The sequence below is a fragment of the Macaca fascicularis genome, chromosome 14, assembly GCF_037993035.2.
Source record: "Macaca fascicularis isolate 582-1 chromosome 14, T2T-MFA8v1.1".
NCBI classification, from domain to species: domain Eukaryota; kingdom Metazoa; phylum Chordata; class Mammalia; order Primates; family Cercopithecidae; genus Macaca; species Macaca fascicularis.
The window spans coordinates 129101399-129117405 of NC_088388.1; the positions used below are offsets into that span (position 1 = coordinate 129101399).

General features: G+C 39.7%; 1 pseudogene; it reads left to right on the top strand.

Moving 5' to 3' along the window:
• The first annotated feature begins 612 nt into the window (after positions 1-612).
• The window catches only part of LOC141408561 (uncharacterized), a 47013-nt pseudogene continuing 31618 nt past the window's right edge, over positions 613-16007 (top strand).

Below are 16007 nucleotides of genomic sequence, written 5' to 3' on the forward strand. Positions count from 1 at the left end.
TTTTCATGCACGTTCCCAGGAGTCACTGTTGAGGGTTGTGTTTTTTTTCCTGTGAGCCGTTGGCAGAAGCAGGCTCTAAGACTAACGTCAGAAGGGCAAGGGAGCTTTCTGTTAACTGATCGCCTGCAGAGGATCAGGGAGGAATTTCTGCTGGACTGCCTGCTTTGGTCCACCCTGGCCTCGTTTTCCATCTCTGGATCCTTCCAGCCATGCAAACATACACAGCGTTGCCATGGCGACTCTGAGACAGACACATGCTTGGGAGAAAAGCGTGAGGCAAAATCTCTCCTCTGATGATGTGCTGGGAGGGAAGGAGGCCTTGAACAGGTTTCAAAAGCACCTTGTTTCACCCCCTGATTTTCACACGAGAGCAGCTACCCCAGCCATAAACGCAGTGGCCTCTTTTCTTCTGCTTTGCTTGCTGAGGTGACTGCAGCTCTGGGAGACCGGAAGAGGCTCCAGGATGAAAGAGCCTCACATCCTTAAACCCACCCTCAGAATGTGTTGCCAGTCATCAGCTGGGGACACCACTGGATGATCAGGGCTGTCCCTGGTGATTAAACCCATTACGCTCCCACCAGGACCCCTCGCTTGTCCTTGTGAGTTTCTGACATGGTCCTCCTCTGTCTCTTCCTCGCCAGCTTGGCTGCCACCCCTCAGGCTGGGGTCACTGGGGCATGGCCCACCAGCGGCCTCTCCATTCTGGCCCAGCTCCAGCCGTCCTGTGAGCTCAAGTGGACTCAGCTTTCCAGGTCGTCCTGGAGAGATCTGGTCATGACCACATCACTCTGGATTCTGGTGCATTTCCAGCATTTTTCCCAGGTGAAATCAGGCTTAAATGAATATTACGCAGTGACAGGAAAAACAGCTGCTGCCTAAAGAAAGAACACACACAGCAGAAGAGAAATGATGGTGGCGATGGAGGTGGGGTAGATGTTCAGTGGGGGGCCCTGGAGGCGGGGGTGGGGTTGGGGGAACAGCGGCAGGGTTTATTTGTCAGCCCCCACCATGCTGGGTGTGTCCTGAATGCCCGTTCTGATTACTTGGTAATGTTTTTTGGGTGCTGTGCTGAGAAAGTGTGTGAGGCTGCACGAGGTTCTGCAGTAGAGAGCCCTGGTGCTCCATGACCAATACCTGTGACTGGTGCAGCAAGAGGGACGTTCCTCCCCTGAAATGAGTGAGTGCATCTTCCCTGAAGGTGGGTGTGGAGAAAGTCCATCACCAGGGTCCTGTTTGGAGGAGAAGCAGCAGATCTGAATGAATCAACTTTCATCAAGTCACACCATGGCTCTAGGAGAGCCAGCCCACTTTGTCATCAAGCCCCACATTCCCTGGCTGGCTGACTTTCAGCCTCCAGTTTGACCTGGCTCAGAGCAATTTCAACCCCTGTTCTCAGCACACCCCTCCTGCTGTGGTCGGGCACGTGGCCTTCTTAGTCCTTGAAGGTAGCCCCCAACACCTGTTTCCATGCTCTAGTCCAAGGCCCACTCTCCTTCCTCTGGCTTCCTGAAATCCCTCACGTTGAAGGCCAAGTTCAGGACCATGTCCTCCACACACCTTGTAGACAGCTCCACCCGTGGTGGTCTCTCCTCTTCTGCCCTTTTCTCTGTAGTCTGTGCATTCCAGATCGGCACATGAGCTTTTGTGTGTGTGTGTGCACACAGTGACTCCTGGGAATGTCCAAGGTGCCAGCACACAGCCATGGCAAGGCAGCCAGTGCCCGGTCCCTCTCCTGGCTTCCTTTGTGTTAGGCACAGATGGGAATCCAAGGCAGAGATGATGTTCTGCCTTTACCACATTGCTGGAGACAGGATCAGACTTGTGGGACCTGCTTGGTTACCACCTGCTGAGATTCTATTTTCTTTTATGATTTTATATGGTAGATGTAGCACACTCTTGGTTGCTTACCCAGTGTGCATTTCCCTTCTCTGCCTTGGTCACAGAACCCAATTTTATTTCAGTTAGTGTGATGCCCAGTTAAAAGGTATCCTTTCCATTTTATTATAAAGCTAAGAGTTAACATTGAAATGTGAGCAAACGTGGACAGAGATGGATGTGTTACAAATATTTTCTCCCAATGTGTGGCTTGTCTTATTTTCTTAACAATGTTTTCCAAAGACTAAAAGTCTTTCATTTTGATGACTTCCAGTTTATCGCTTTTCTCTCTTCTAGGTCATGTTTTCTGTGTCATATCTAAGAAGACTCTTCCTGACCCATAGTAACAAAGATTTTCTTCTAGGGTTTTTGTAGTTTTAGCACTTAGTCATAGGCCTGTGATCCATTTTGAGTTCATGTTTAGATATGGTGTGTGGTAAACATCAAGGTTCAATTTTTTTTCTTAATGTATTGTTGTTATTATTATTTTTGAGACAGAGTATCGCTTTGTTGCCCAGGCTGGAGTGCAGTGGTGCAATCACAGCTCACTGCAGCCTCAACCTCCCATTTTATTTTTGTTTTTGCAGTGATTCCAGCACCATGTATTAAAATCACCCAGAGTTTAACCTAGCATTAGAGACCTCTGTGGATTTGCTTAGGGAGTTTCGGAACACTTCAAGTTGCTTGGAACTTTTTGAGTGTATGTGCTCGTGTGATTTGGGGATGGAAGGTTGGTGGAAGTGGAGATGACTAACAGCTTTCACCAGATTCTGGAAGATGCTTATCTCCCAGAAGCTTAAACATCTCCACTGTAGTGTAACACGCAAGGCCTTTTTCTTCACCTCACTGAGCAAAGGGAGCTACAGAAGAGAGAGGGATGTCAAAGACTGCGTGTGAGCTGCTTTCGAGTTCCTGGGAAGAAAATAATATGAACTTTGGGGAGTAAGCCTGTAAAAACATACACAAATTATTCTTAATAATAGCATTAAAGCCAAGGCAGTAAAACTTTGTTAAATCTGATACTAGGCATCTTTAACATAGCACATAATTCAAAGCAACTGCACGGTTGTTTTAAGTTCATTCTTCTGGGCCGCTGTGTTTTGAATAGATGAACCTTACTGAGCAAGAGAGTTTAAAATCTAAGTTGAAAATGAAATTTTAATTAAGGGGATTTTGTGAATATGGCTAGAATGAGTATTCTGCATTCAGGATCTTATAGTCCCCAAATGTCAACTAGGTCTAATCACCAGAGATCATTGGCCCCCTCACTCTACTGGATTGGCCACAAGGCTCTGAAAACATGAGCTGCCTAACTCCCGGAGCTGCAAAATGTCCGTTTCCCTGGGCTAGAGCAGCGGCAGCCACTTCCCCATGAGGGTGAGGAAATTCAATATCTTCCTGATGGGAGACAGAGCCAGACTCCCACCGGCTGTTCTTTCACTCTAGCAGCTGCTTGCCCTACATTTTCCACGTTTCTGGTCAGGCCGCCCATCAGCCGACCCTTCCAAGTCACCGCTTCCTGAGAGCCCTCCAGTGTGACTCAGACCAATCCCATGGGGCTCCCTTGAGCCATGGAAGGCGCAGAACCAGAGAGCTGGACGGAATCTTGGACATGAGCTGCTCTGAGCCCTTTCATTTTCAGAGAAGAAAATTGAAGCCCAGAGAAATAAGGCCGGTTGCCCAAGGTCACACAGTTAGAGGTAGAACTGAAACTAGATGCTGGGTTATCCTGACGTGAGGCCAACATTCTTTCTATGATAGACGGAGTAGAAAAACGGAAAAAAGCACAAACTTGGGGCTCAGACAGACCTAGGTTTGGATTCTAACTTTTTGTTCACAATCTATGTTACTTTGCGAAAGGCACTTTAGCTTTCTAAGCTTTAGTGTCCTCATTGGAAAACAGAGATAAATATGCGGCAGATATTAAGTTCCTTTTCTGGACTGGCACATGCTATTTTTGGTTCTGAGTACATAGCTGGAAATGAAAAGAACCAAGTCCCTTGGCCCAAGGTGTAGAACTTACATCCCAGTGTGTGAAGGATAATACCAGTGCTTCTGAGGTTATTGTAAGGATTCAAAGAGACAAAAAATGTGAATGTAAGCCCAGTTCCTGGCAGAGTAGGTATCTAGTAAATGGTAACAGCAATTATAATTATTACTTTATGTTCCAAATGTCAGTCTCCACAAAGAAGGCCAACTCCTGGGATATAAGGGTTCTGTCTCAGTTTCCTCACCAGCACCCCAGTATATAGGACCCCCAGGAAGCCCTGGCAATCTTTGGTGCTCAGAATCCTGCCCTAACCTACCGTCAAACCCTTAGTTCTTGCTTCTGAATTCATCTGACATCCTATTGACTGACCTGTATGCTACCTTTGCTTCTCAGCTGGGACTCCTTTGGAGAGCCTGAAAGGTGGTCTTGCTGGGACTGGAGACCACCTGACAGCCCACTGTGTCCTGCAGCTTGGATCATCCCAATGGCCTGCTTAGCTCCCTTGTGCTCCCCTGGCCTCTGAGCCACAGCCATTAGATCCCGACTCTGGCCTGCCATTTGGCTCCTGACCCCTCATGTGGGGTTGGCTTTCTCTCTCCTGTCCAGTCCCAGCCCTGCCTGGCACCTCTTGAGCTGCCAATGATGCAATTCCTATTGGTAGTCCAGCAAAAGGCCTTAGAGCTGGAAGCAGTTATACCCTGCCTTGGTCTCAACCATGTCGAAGTCCATGGTCCATTCTGAAGTAACAAGACTCACATCTAGGGAGAGACGCCCTTGACTTCAAGGAACCACCCACTCTGTGCTCTTTCCACCCTCCCCTCATATATGAAGCAGGGTGAGCCATGACTTGGGTTGATGGGTGTTGTGGCAACTTTCAGAAAGGAGAGGAAATGGAAATTTGAATGACCCATGTACACATAGCGGAATGCTGCAATCACATGCCTTTCCTCTCACTGCCAAACCTCAATGGTGTTCTTATGAATTTTTCCTAATATATTGGAGTCTCCAATACCCATTCAATCCCCAGGCTCTCCAAAGCAGAAGATATCGGGACTGGAAAATGAGCAATATATATTTAAGGGAGTATGTTTCTGTACAAGAAGCCAATTTCTGAATAGTTCATCCCTCCTCGCTTTCTCTTTAGTAAAGATAACTGAGACTCAGGTAATGATGGCCAACAATTATGAAGCACTCAGAGATCCTGTTCTAAGTAGTTTACATATATTAATCTATGTAAGCCTCAAAACAACCTTGTGAGGTAGGCACTATCAAAATTCACTTTATTTCGGATGAAGAAACCAAAGCACCAAGAGCTCAAGTAATTGGTCCTAGGACACAGAGCAAGGATAACAATGCTGGCAACCTGGCTCCTGAGCCATTATGCAATACCACCTATGATCCACTTTCTGCTCAGTAGCCCACACAAGAGAAATGTCTTTTATCTTATCTCAGGCAAAAGCAGTAATTTAATACGAGTGTGCATTCCAGCCACATTTTGTTGTCAGAAACCGTTACCAGGGGCAGCAATGGAATGTGAGGCATGATGGTATGTGCCAGGCTGTGGTTTCTTTCCCTGTTGCATCAGGGCACCTCCTTTCTCTCTTCACGTGGAAAGTTAGGCTGCAGCCTGCTGTCTCTCCTCAGTGGCAGCACTGAGGAGGACAGAGTGGGGAGGCCCTCTCTTTGCTCAGATTGTCTCTTTTCAAAAGAACTTGGTTCCCAGAAGATTTGTAAATCGAGGTGTGCTTGAAGGGGAAGTGATAATTCTGATTGGTAAATCGGGGATCAGGAACTGGGCAAGTGCAGCTCAGCCCCTCCCCTCTCCTCATGCTCCTTGTATCTACCCAAGGCACTAACAGTCTCCTCTGCTTCTGCAGCAGAGATTTTAGAGCGTAGGTTCTGCCTTTGCTGATGGGATAGAACTGCTATGGCTGAGAGGTTAAGTACGTTGGATTTCAGAGTTCAGTGTTAGGAAGCCTGCTATTGCTGCAAATTTAGGTTGTATTTTCCAACAATTATGTCAGTAACTAAGTTGATATTTGGATCTTCCAGCCTCAGTTGGTTCTAAACACAGACAAAGAAAAGAGCAGATAATTATTGTTCACCCCTCATTCCTAACCATTTCCTTTCCTATCACTGGAGTTGGCTGAATTGGTCATGAGATATAGTTCAAAAATACATAGGTACATTTGCACAAATATATGTAGAGAGCTAAAAACCAATAATCACAAGCATTTCAAGGAAGGTTGTATGTGGTGGTTTCATTACTTCTATCGGTTGAGTCTACTGTGTTTGCAAGCTAAAATCTGAGAAGACTGAGTGTTCCAAAGTAAATTATCTATTGTGTGTGGGTCTAAGTTGTCTTTTAAAGCTGTCTTTTAAGTAGGCAGAATAGATTGCAGAAATAGGAAAAGAGCAGTGGTAGTGCCAAAACAATGCTGGGCTTGGGTCAAAAACAAATACGAGCTTTGGTTAGCCTAGATTTGGTGACCCCATACCTTGGCACACAGGAAATAATTAATTAGAAAGATAAATAGGTATGTGTCATTTAAAAGAATGTGTTCACTGCCACAATTTATATAAAATAAATACCATGTTCCTGGGTTTCTATTTATAGCAGACATTTTCACATTCACCACCTCAGTTATTATCATGACCAATATTTTGAGGAAGCTGAGAAACAGAGATTGAGGTTAAGTGACTTGTATAGAATCATATAGCAAGAGGTGAGATTTGAACTCATGTTTATTCATAGCAGGGTATATCATCTTTCCACTATATGATGTTATGGACACATTAAGTGTGGACATAGTCACTATTTTTAGGAAACTTAACACTTGAACTGAAAGGATAAAAATACATCCATGATAAGAAATTAACAACCAAATATGCTCAAAGAGCTAAAGGAAAGCATAAACAAAAAACTAAAGAAAATCTGGAAAACAATGCAAAACTGAAGTGAGAAGATGGAAATTATATAAAGGAACAAAACAGAAACTCTGGAGCTAAAAATATTGTAACTGAAGTAAAAATTTTAATAGAGGGATTTAACAGCAGATTTGAGCAGGCAGAAGGAAGAATAAGTGGATGTGAAGATAGGACAATTGGAATGATCAAGTCTAAGGAACAGAAAGGAAAAGAATTTTAAAAAGTAAAAAGAGCCTAAGGGTCCTGTGCACACCATCAGGTGGACCAACATATGCACTGCATGAGTCCCAGAAGGAGAAAAGAGAGAAATTAATAGAAAGGTTATTTGATGACACAATGGCTGAAAATTTCCCCACTTTGATGAAAGATATGAGTCTACAAATCCAAGAATCTCAACAACTTCAAGTACAATAAACTCAAAGAAAATCACACTGACATGTTATCATCAAACTCTAGATTCTTGAAAAAAGCAAGAGATTGTGATTCATCATTGTATTAGTCCATTTCATTGCTGCTGATAAAGACATAGCTGAGACTGGGTAATTTACAAAAGAAAGGTTTATTGGATTTACATGTCCACATGGCTGGGGAGGCCTCACAATCATGGCAGAAGGCAAGGAGGAGCAAGTCACATCTTACATGGATGGCCACAGTCAAAAAGAGAGCTTGTGTAGAGAAGCTCCTGTTTTGAAACCATCAGATCTCATAAGACCCATTCACTGCCACGAAAACAGCACAGGAAAGACCTGCCCCCAAGATTCAATCATCTCCCACTGGGTCCCTTCCACAACACATGGGAATTATTGTAGCTACAAGATGAGATTTGGGTGGGTATACAGAACCAAACCATATCAGTTATGCACATTGAGTCCTCAATAGAATTATTAGCTAATTTTTTATTAGATAATTTGGAGGCCAGATGGCAGTGACCTTAAAATGCTGAAGGAAAAATCCTGAAAACCAAAAATCGTGTATCTGGCAAAACTGTCCTTTAAAAATAAAAGGGAAATTAAGCATTCTAGTAAACAAAAGATGAAGGAGCTCATTTAAACTAGCACTGCTCAACAAGAAATGCTAATAGGAGTTCTTCAGAATGAAATGAAGGAATGCTAAATAGTAACTCAAAACTGTATGAAGAAATAAAGATCTCCAGTAAAGTTGAATATATGGGCGAATATAAAAGCTGATATTATTATCATTTTGACTGATATGTTTACTTTTTATTTTCTATGGAATTTAAAAGACAAAGGAATAAAATAATTGTAAATTTCTTAATTAGACAATGCATAAGATGTAATATGTGACATCAGTAACATAAAAGAAGAGGGCAGAGCTACATAACATTAGTTTTGGTATGTGATTAAGGTTAAGCTGGTATTAATTCAAAATAAATTGCTGCAAATTTAGGATATTATATATGACCCCCATGGTAACCACAAAAAAAGTATCTGTAGACTATACAAAGAAGGAAATGAGAAAGGAGTCAAAATGTGTCACTACAAAATATCGACTAAACCCATACAAGGCAGTAATGGAAAAAATAAAAGACAGAAAACAAATGCAAAATGGCAAGAGTAAGTTCTTTCTTATCAGTAATTACTTTAAATGTAAATAGATTAAATTCTCCAATAAAAAGGCATAGATTGGCAGAATGGACTACAAAAAAAAATTCAACTATATGCTATGTGCAACAGATTCACTTTAGATCTGAGGCGACAAATAGATTGGAAGTGAAAGAATGGAAAAAGATATTCTATACCAATAGTCACCAAAAGAGAGCTGGGTGGTTGTATTAATTCCAGGCAAAACAGACATTAAATCAAAAATTGTTCCAAGAGACAAAGAAGTATGTTGTATATTGAAAAAAGAGTCAATTGTCAGAAAAACATAACAATTGTAAATATACACACGTCAAGCATCAGTGTTCCAAAGTACATGAAGCAAACACTGGCAAAATTGAAGGGAGAGTTCAATATTCCACTTTTAATAATGGGTAGAACAATCAGATAATCAGTAAGGCCATAAAAGACTTGAACAACACTGTAAACCAGGTAATTTAACAGACTTACATATAAAGAATACCACCCAACAATAGCAAAATACACATTTTTCTCAAGTATGCCTGGAACGTTCTCCAGGATAGATCATATGTTAGGACCCAAAATAAGTCTTAACATATTGAGAAAGATTCAAATCATACAAAGCATCTTTTCTGATCACAATAGAAACTAGAAAGAGAAGGAAAACTGGAAAACAGAAGGAAATATATGTGGAAATTAAACAACACACCTTTTTTTTCTAACCCAAGAGTTCGTCACAGCTTTATTCACAGTAGCCAAAAACAGGTAAAAATCCAAATAAATTTTCATCAACAGGTGAATTGCAGTCCATCCATACAATGGACTTGTTTCGACAATAAAAGGGAACAAATACAGACAGAAAACAACATTGATGAATATGAAAAAAATGGCATGCCGAGTGAAAAAAGCCAGACACACAAGGCTACCTCCTGGGTAAATCTATTTACACAATGCTCAAGGACAGGCCAAACTAATCTGTGGTGGAGAAAAACCAGAACAGTGGGTGCCAGTGGCAGTGAAGGTGGGTATAAATGAGATGGAGCATGAAGGATCCTCCCAGATCAGTGATGGACACACTTGTTAGATGTCCATGAGAAGTACAATTATGATTGAAGGATGTTACTGAATGCAACTTATTAAATAGCCATTAATAACTATTCATCAATACTGGCAAACATTAAATACAAGCAAATACCAAATACTAGTAAACTAAGTTCAGGAGCATTTTTTAAACTTTTATTTTAAACATGTACACCAAACCCCCCAGTGACATGCAATTTATGTGTATAACAAACTTGCACATGTACCACTGTACCATGCAGGTTCACTATATAGGTAAATTGTGTGTCACAGGGGTTTGGTGTACAGATTGTTTTGTCATCCAGGTAATAAATGTAGTACCCAATAGAAGTTTTTCAATCCTCACCCTTCTACCACCCTCTACTCTAAAGTAGAACCTGGTATCTGTTGTTTCCTTCTTTGTGCCCACGTGTACTCAATGTTTAGCTTCTACTTATATGTGAGAACGTGCAGTATTTGGTTTTCTGTTCCTATGTTAGTTCACTTAGCATAATGGCCTCCAGCTTCATCCATGCTGCTGCAAAGGGCATAATCTTGTTCTTTTTTATGGCTACATAGTATTCTGTGATACATATGTACCACATTTTCTTTATCCAGTCTACTGTTGAGCACTTAGGTTGATTCCATGTCTTTGCTATTGTCAATAGTGCTACAATAAACATACACATGCACGTGTTTTTATGGTAGAATGATTTATATTCCTTTGGACATATATCCAATAATGGGATTTCTGGATTGAATGATAGTTCTAAGTTCTTTGAGAAATTGCCAAATTGCTTTCCACAGTGGCTGAAGTAATTTACACTCTCACGAGTAATGTATAAGCCTTCCCTTTTCTTCACGACCTCACCAGCATCTGTTATTTTTTGACTTTTTGTTAATAGCCATTCTGACTGGTGTGAGATGGTATCTGATTGTGGTTTTGATTTGCATTTCCCTAATGATCAGTGATGAGTGTTTTTTCATATGCTGGTTGGCTGCATGTATGTCTTTTTTTGCAAAGTGTCTGTTCATGTCTTTTGCCCACTTTTTAATGAGGTTCTTTGTCTTTTGCTTGTGTTATAAATTTTGTTTAAGTTCCTTATGGATTCTGGATATTACACCTCTGTTGGATATATAATTTGTAAATGTTTTCTCTCATTCTGTAGGTTGTCTGTTTCTTCTGTTGATAGTTACTTTTGTTGTGCAGAGGCCCTTTAGTTTAATTAAGTCCCATTTGTCAATTTTTGTTTTTGTTGCAATTGCTTTTGTCATCTTTGTCATAAAATCTTTGCCAGGGCCTTTGTCCAGAATGGTACTTCCTAGGTTTTCTTCTAGGATTTTTATAGTTTTAAGTTTTACATATAAGTCTTTAATCCATCTTGAGTTGGTTTTGTATGTGATGTAAGGAAGGTGTCCAGTTTCAATCTTAGACAGTTATCCCAGCACCATTTATTGAATAGGGAGTTCTTTCTCCATTGCTTGTTTTTGTCAACTTTGTTGAAGATCAGATGGTTGTAGGCGTGTGGCTTTATTTCTGGTTCTCTATTGTGTTCCATTGGTCTATGTGTCTGTTTTGGTACCAATACTGTGTTGCTTTGGTTACTATGGCCTTGTAATATAGTTTGAAGCCAGGTAATATGATGCCTTCAGCTTTGTTCTTTTTGTTTAGAATTGCTATTCAGGCTCTTTTTTGGCTCCATATGAATTTAAAAATAATAGTTTTTTAAATAATTATGTGAAGAATGTCATTGGTAGTTTGATAGGAATAGCATTGAATCTGTAAATTGCTTTGGGCAGTATGGCAATTATAACAATATTGATTCTTCCAATCTATGAGCATAGAATGTTTTTCCATTTGTTTGTGTCATCTCTGATTTCTTTGAGCAATGGTTTGTAATTCTCATTACACAGATTTTTTTTTTTTTACCTCCCTCGTTAGCCACATTCCTAGATATTTTAATCTTTTATGGCTACTATGAATGGGATTGTGTTCTTGATTTGGCTCTCAGCTTGGATGTTGTTTGTGCATGGAAATGTTGCTGCTTTTTATACATTGATTTTGTATCCTGAAATTGCTGGAGTTGTTTATAAGATCTGGGAGCTTTGGACAGAGACCACTGGGTTTTTTAGTGGCAGAATCATATCTGCAAACAGAGGTAGTTTGGCTTCCTGTCTTCCTGTTTGGATGCCTTTTAATTCATTCTCTTGCCTGATTGCTCTGGCTATGATTTCCAGTACTATGTTGATTAGGAGTGATAGTGATGAGAGTGGGCATCCTTGTCTTGTTCCAATTCTCAAGGCTAATGCTTTCAGCTTTTGCCCATTCAGTATAATGTTGACTATGGTTTTGTCATAGATGGCTCTTATTATTTTGAGATACGTTCCTTTAGTGCTTAGTTTTTTGAGGGTTTTAACATGAAGGGATGTTGCATTTTATCTGCATCTATTGAAATGATCATGTGGTTTTTTGTTTTTAGTTCTGTTTGTGTGATAAATCACATTTATTGATTTGCATATGTTAAATCAACCTTGCATTCCAGGGATAAAGCCTACTTGATCTTAGTGGATTAGCTTTTTGATGTGTTGCTGGATTCAGTTTGCTGGTAATTTGCTCAGGATTTTTGCATCTATGTTCATTAAGGATGTTGGCCTGAAGTTTTCCTTTTTTGTTTTGTCTCTGCCTAGTTTTGGTATCAAAATGATGCTAGCCTCTTAGAATGAGTTAGGGAGGAGCCCTTCATCCTCAATTTTTTGGAAATAGTTTCAGCAGGAATGGTGTCAGCTATTCTTTGTATATCTGGTATAATTCAGTTGTGAATCTATCTGGCCCAGGGCTTTTTCTGGTTGATAGGCATTTTATTACTATTCAATTTTGGAACTCACGATTGGTCTGTTCAGGGTTTCAATTTCTTCCTGGATTAATCTTGGGAGGTTGTATGTTTCCAGGAATTTATCCATTGCTTGTAGATTTTCTGGTTTGCGTGCATAGAGGTGTTCATAATAGTCTCTGAGGGATTTTTTGTATTTCTGTAGGTTCAGTGGTAATGCTCCTTTGTCATTTCTGATTGCACTTATTTGGATCTTCTCTCTTTTTCTCTTTATTAGTCTAGCTAGTGGTCCATCAATCTTAATTATTCTTTCAAAGGACAAACCCCTGAATTTGTTGATCTTTTGTATGGTTTATTGCATCTCAAGAGCATAGTAAAAGGATTATACTCCTTGATCAAGTGGGTTTTATTCCTACAATGGAAGGATGTTTCAACATCTGAACATCAATAAATGTAATATACCACATTAATAGAATGAAAAAAATACACATAATCATCTTATTGTAGAAGAATAATTTGACAAAATTCAGCACCCTCTCATGATAAGAAAAGACTCAAAGACTAGGAATAGAAGGAAACTATTAGTAAAGGCCATATATGAAAAACCCATAAGTAATGTCATACTCAATTGTGAAAGACTGTAAGCTTTTACTTTAAGGTTGCAGGAAGAAGATATGGATGCCTGCTTTTGTTATTTCTATTGAACTTAGTATCAGAAGTTCTAGATAAGCAATTAGGCAAGAAGAAGAAATAAAATGCATTCGAATTGGAAATAAAGAAGTAACATTCTGTCTGTTTGCAGCTGATATGATCTTATATGTAGAAAACCCTAAAAATTCCAAACACAAAACAGAGCTAATAAATGAATTCATTAAATGTGCAGGATACAAAACCAATGCATAAAAATCAATTGCATTTTTATTTACTGGCAATGAATAATCCAAAACGAAACTAAGAAAACAATTTCATTTCTAATAGTATCAAAAAGAGTGAAATATTTAGGGATACATTTAAACAAGGAGGCAAAAGACTTGTATGATGAAAACTAGAAAACATTGCTGAAAGAAATTAAAGAAGACGTAAACAAGTGGAAAGACATTTCATGTCCATGAATTGGAAGACTTACTATTGTTAAGATGACAATACTACCCAAAGAAATCTGCAGACATAATATAATTCTTATAAAATACCAATGGCAGGTTTCTAAAAAATAGAAAACCCCATCCTAAAATTCATATGCAATCTCAAGAGACTCTGAATATTATTCAGCCTTAATAAAAAATGAAATTTAGCCAAGAAGAAACGAGTCATACTAACTCATCCAAATTCTTTTTTTCTTTTCTTTCTTTCTTTCTTTCTTTCTTTTTTTTTTGAGACAGAGTCTTACTCTGTCACCCAGGCTGGAGTGTAGTGGCATGATCTTGGCTCACTGCAAACTCTGCCTCCCAGGTTTAAGCGATTCTTGTGCCTCAGCCTCCTAAGTAGCTGGGATTACAGGCATGTGCTACCACCCCTGGCTAATTATTATTATTATTTTTTTTAGAGACTGGGTTTTGGCGTGTTGCCCAGGCTGGTCTCGAACTCCTGACCTCAAGTGATTTGCCTGTCTTAGCTTCCCAAAGTATTGGGATTACGGGCATGAGCCACCACTCCCAGCCTCATCCAAAGTCTTTTTTCTCATTCTACTCTGTGGTCAATAGCATCCAGAGTCTTGGCAAGATGGCCAGCTGAGCTTTGTGGTCCATATGTGAAATCACATGTGGATTCATATGCATAAACCTTAGAAATAGTACGCTAAGTGAAATAAGTTAGACACAAAAGGACAAATACTGTATGATTCCACTTATATGAGTATCTAGAAAAGGCAAATTCATAGAGACAAAGTAGAGTCGAGGTTACTAGGGGCTGGGGGTAAGGGTTAAACATAATCTTGGGAGTTATTGTTTAATGAATATAGAGTTTCTGTTTGAAATGATAAAAAATTTCTGGAAATGGATAGTGGTGATGATTTCACATCATTTTGGGATGTGCTTAATGCCACTAAATTGTAAAATTGTACACTTAAAAGTAGTTAAAATGGTAAATGTTATGTTTACTGTAGTTAAAAATCTCAGAAAGATTAACTCTCACTTAAAAGACAGCTATAATGTTATGAGTAATATTTTAATTTGTATTTTCTGAAGAACAATGGATCATACTAAATCATCCAAATTCTTTCACCTGTTCTCCTTTATGATCAGTAGCATCCGTGGCCTTTGCAAGATGGCCAGCTGAGCGTTGTGGGACAGTCGGTCCCATATGTGGGGCAGTTCTGTCATTCCTTCAACTCCCCACCTGTCATATATATGAGTCTAACATACTGATATTTGCTTTAAAACATACATATATGTATTTAGGTTTTGCAAATTGGGATGTGGACAAACAGTACATATATATAATGCAGCAGCAATTTTTAAAATTACTCCCTCTGAAAAACTAGTTAAATTGAGGATTCATCTTATAATTAGTGATATATGTAAATTAAAAAGATATAGTTGTGACCCCAAAATATGAATGATATGGGAAGGTCATAAAGGACTAATAGAAAGGAACTAATTAAGAAAACAGGTAAGGAAGATTTCTTGGTGCTAACTTCTGGGGCTGCCTAGAAAGTGGCACAAATTAGAAGAAAGGAGTGTTTACCTTTTAAATAAAGCGAATAGATTAAGTAGAGAGTATTTCTATACTTGTGTCAGGAAATAATGTCAATCAGCATTAAGATCTTTATAGATGCTTATCCATAACCCTCCTAACAAGAGTATAAGGTGGATATTATTATTAACCCCACTTTACAGATGAAGAAATTCAGACACAGAATGAATAATCCCTACAAGGTTTCACAGCTGGTAAGTGGCAGAACTGTGATTTGAACCCAGGTAGTCTGTCTAGAGTTCACCCTCTGACTACTACTAGCTCTACCTGCTTTTGGTAGGAGTCATTAAAATAAAAATGGAAAAAGAAAAAGAAAGGAAATATGTAGTTACTGGATGCTTAAAACTACCAGCAAATGATCATTGAAATTATGTACAAGACACTGACTATTCATTGACCAAGTCCAGCACATTGGCTTCAAAGGGACTGTTGCTTGGGGATCTTGAGACAAGTGAACACTAATATAGGAAGTCAGTGTCAATCTGGAAATACGTTAGAGGTATTACACGTAGAATTTAGCAAGGAGTTAGTCTGAGTATGCCTTATTGTATCTTTGGCAATAAGATAAAAAGTTTGGAGTGTAATGAATTTATAATGGTCAAACACCACAGCCAAGAAGAAAAAACTTCCTATTACTGTGAGTAGGCTAATTCTTATGGGTATATTTTGATCACTGAACAGTGGAAGCACTGTTGGACGTCAGGCCAGTAGTAGGTGAAGGTGCCTCCCTGTGTGTGTGTGTGGGGGGGATCTCCCCAGATGGAATGAATCTCAGTGTGTTTTGGGTGTGGGGATATGAGAACGTCTTGGATATGTAGGAGTTATTATATAGTCATAGGTGAATTATTAGGTGCTTACTTTCATGATTTTCACTTTCAAATAAGAAAATTGAGCCTTAGAAAAATGAAGTAACTCTCTCACCACTGCCACCCCAGTACAGGTCTGTCTGACTTGACCCCAGTGCACTGAACTGAAGAGTTAAGGCAGTCTGAGTCCTTAGCCAGACATATTTCTGGAGCTTTTCTCCAAAAAGCTTGGCAAGTTTTGTGTTGT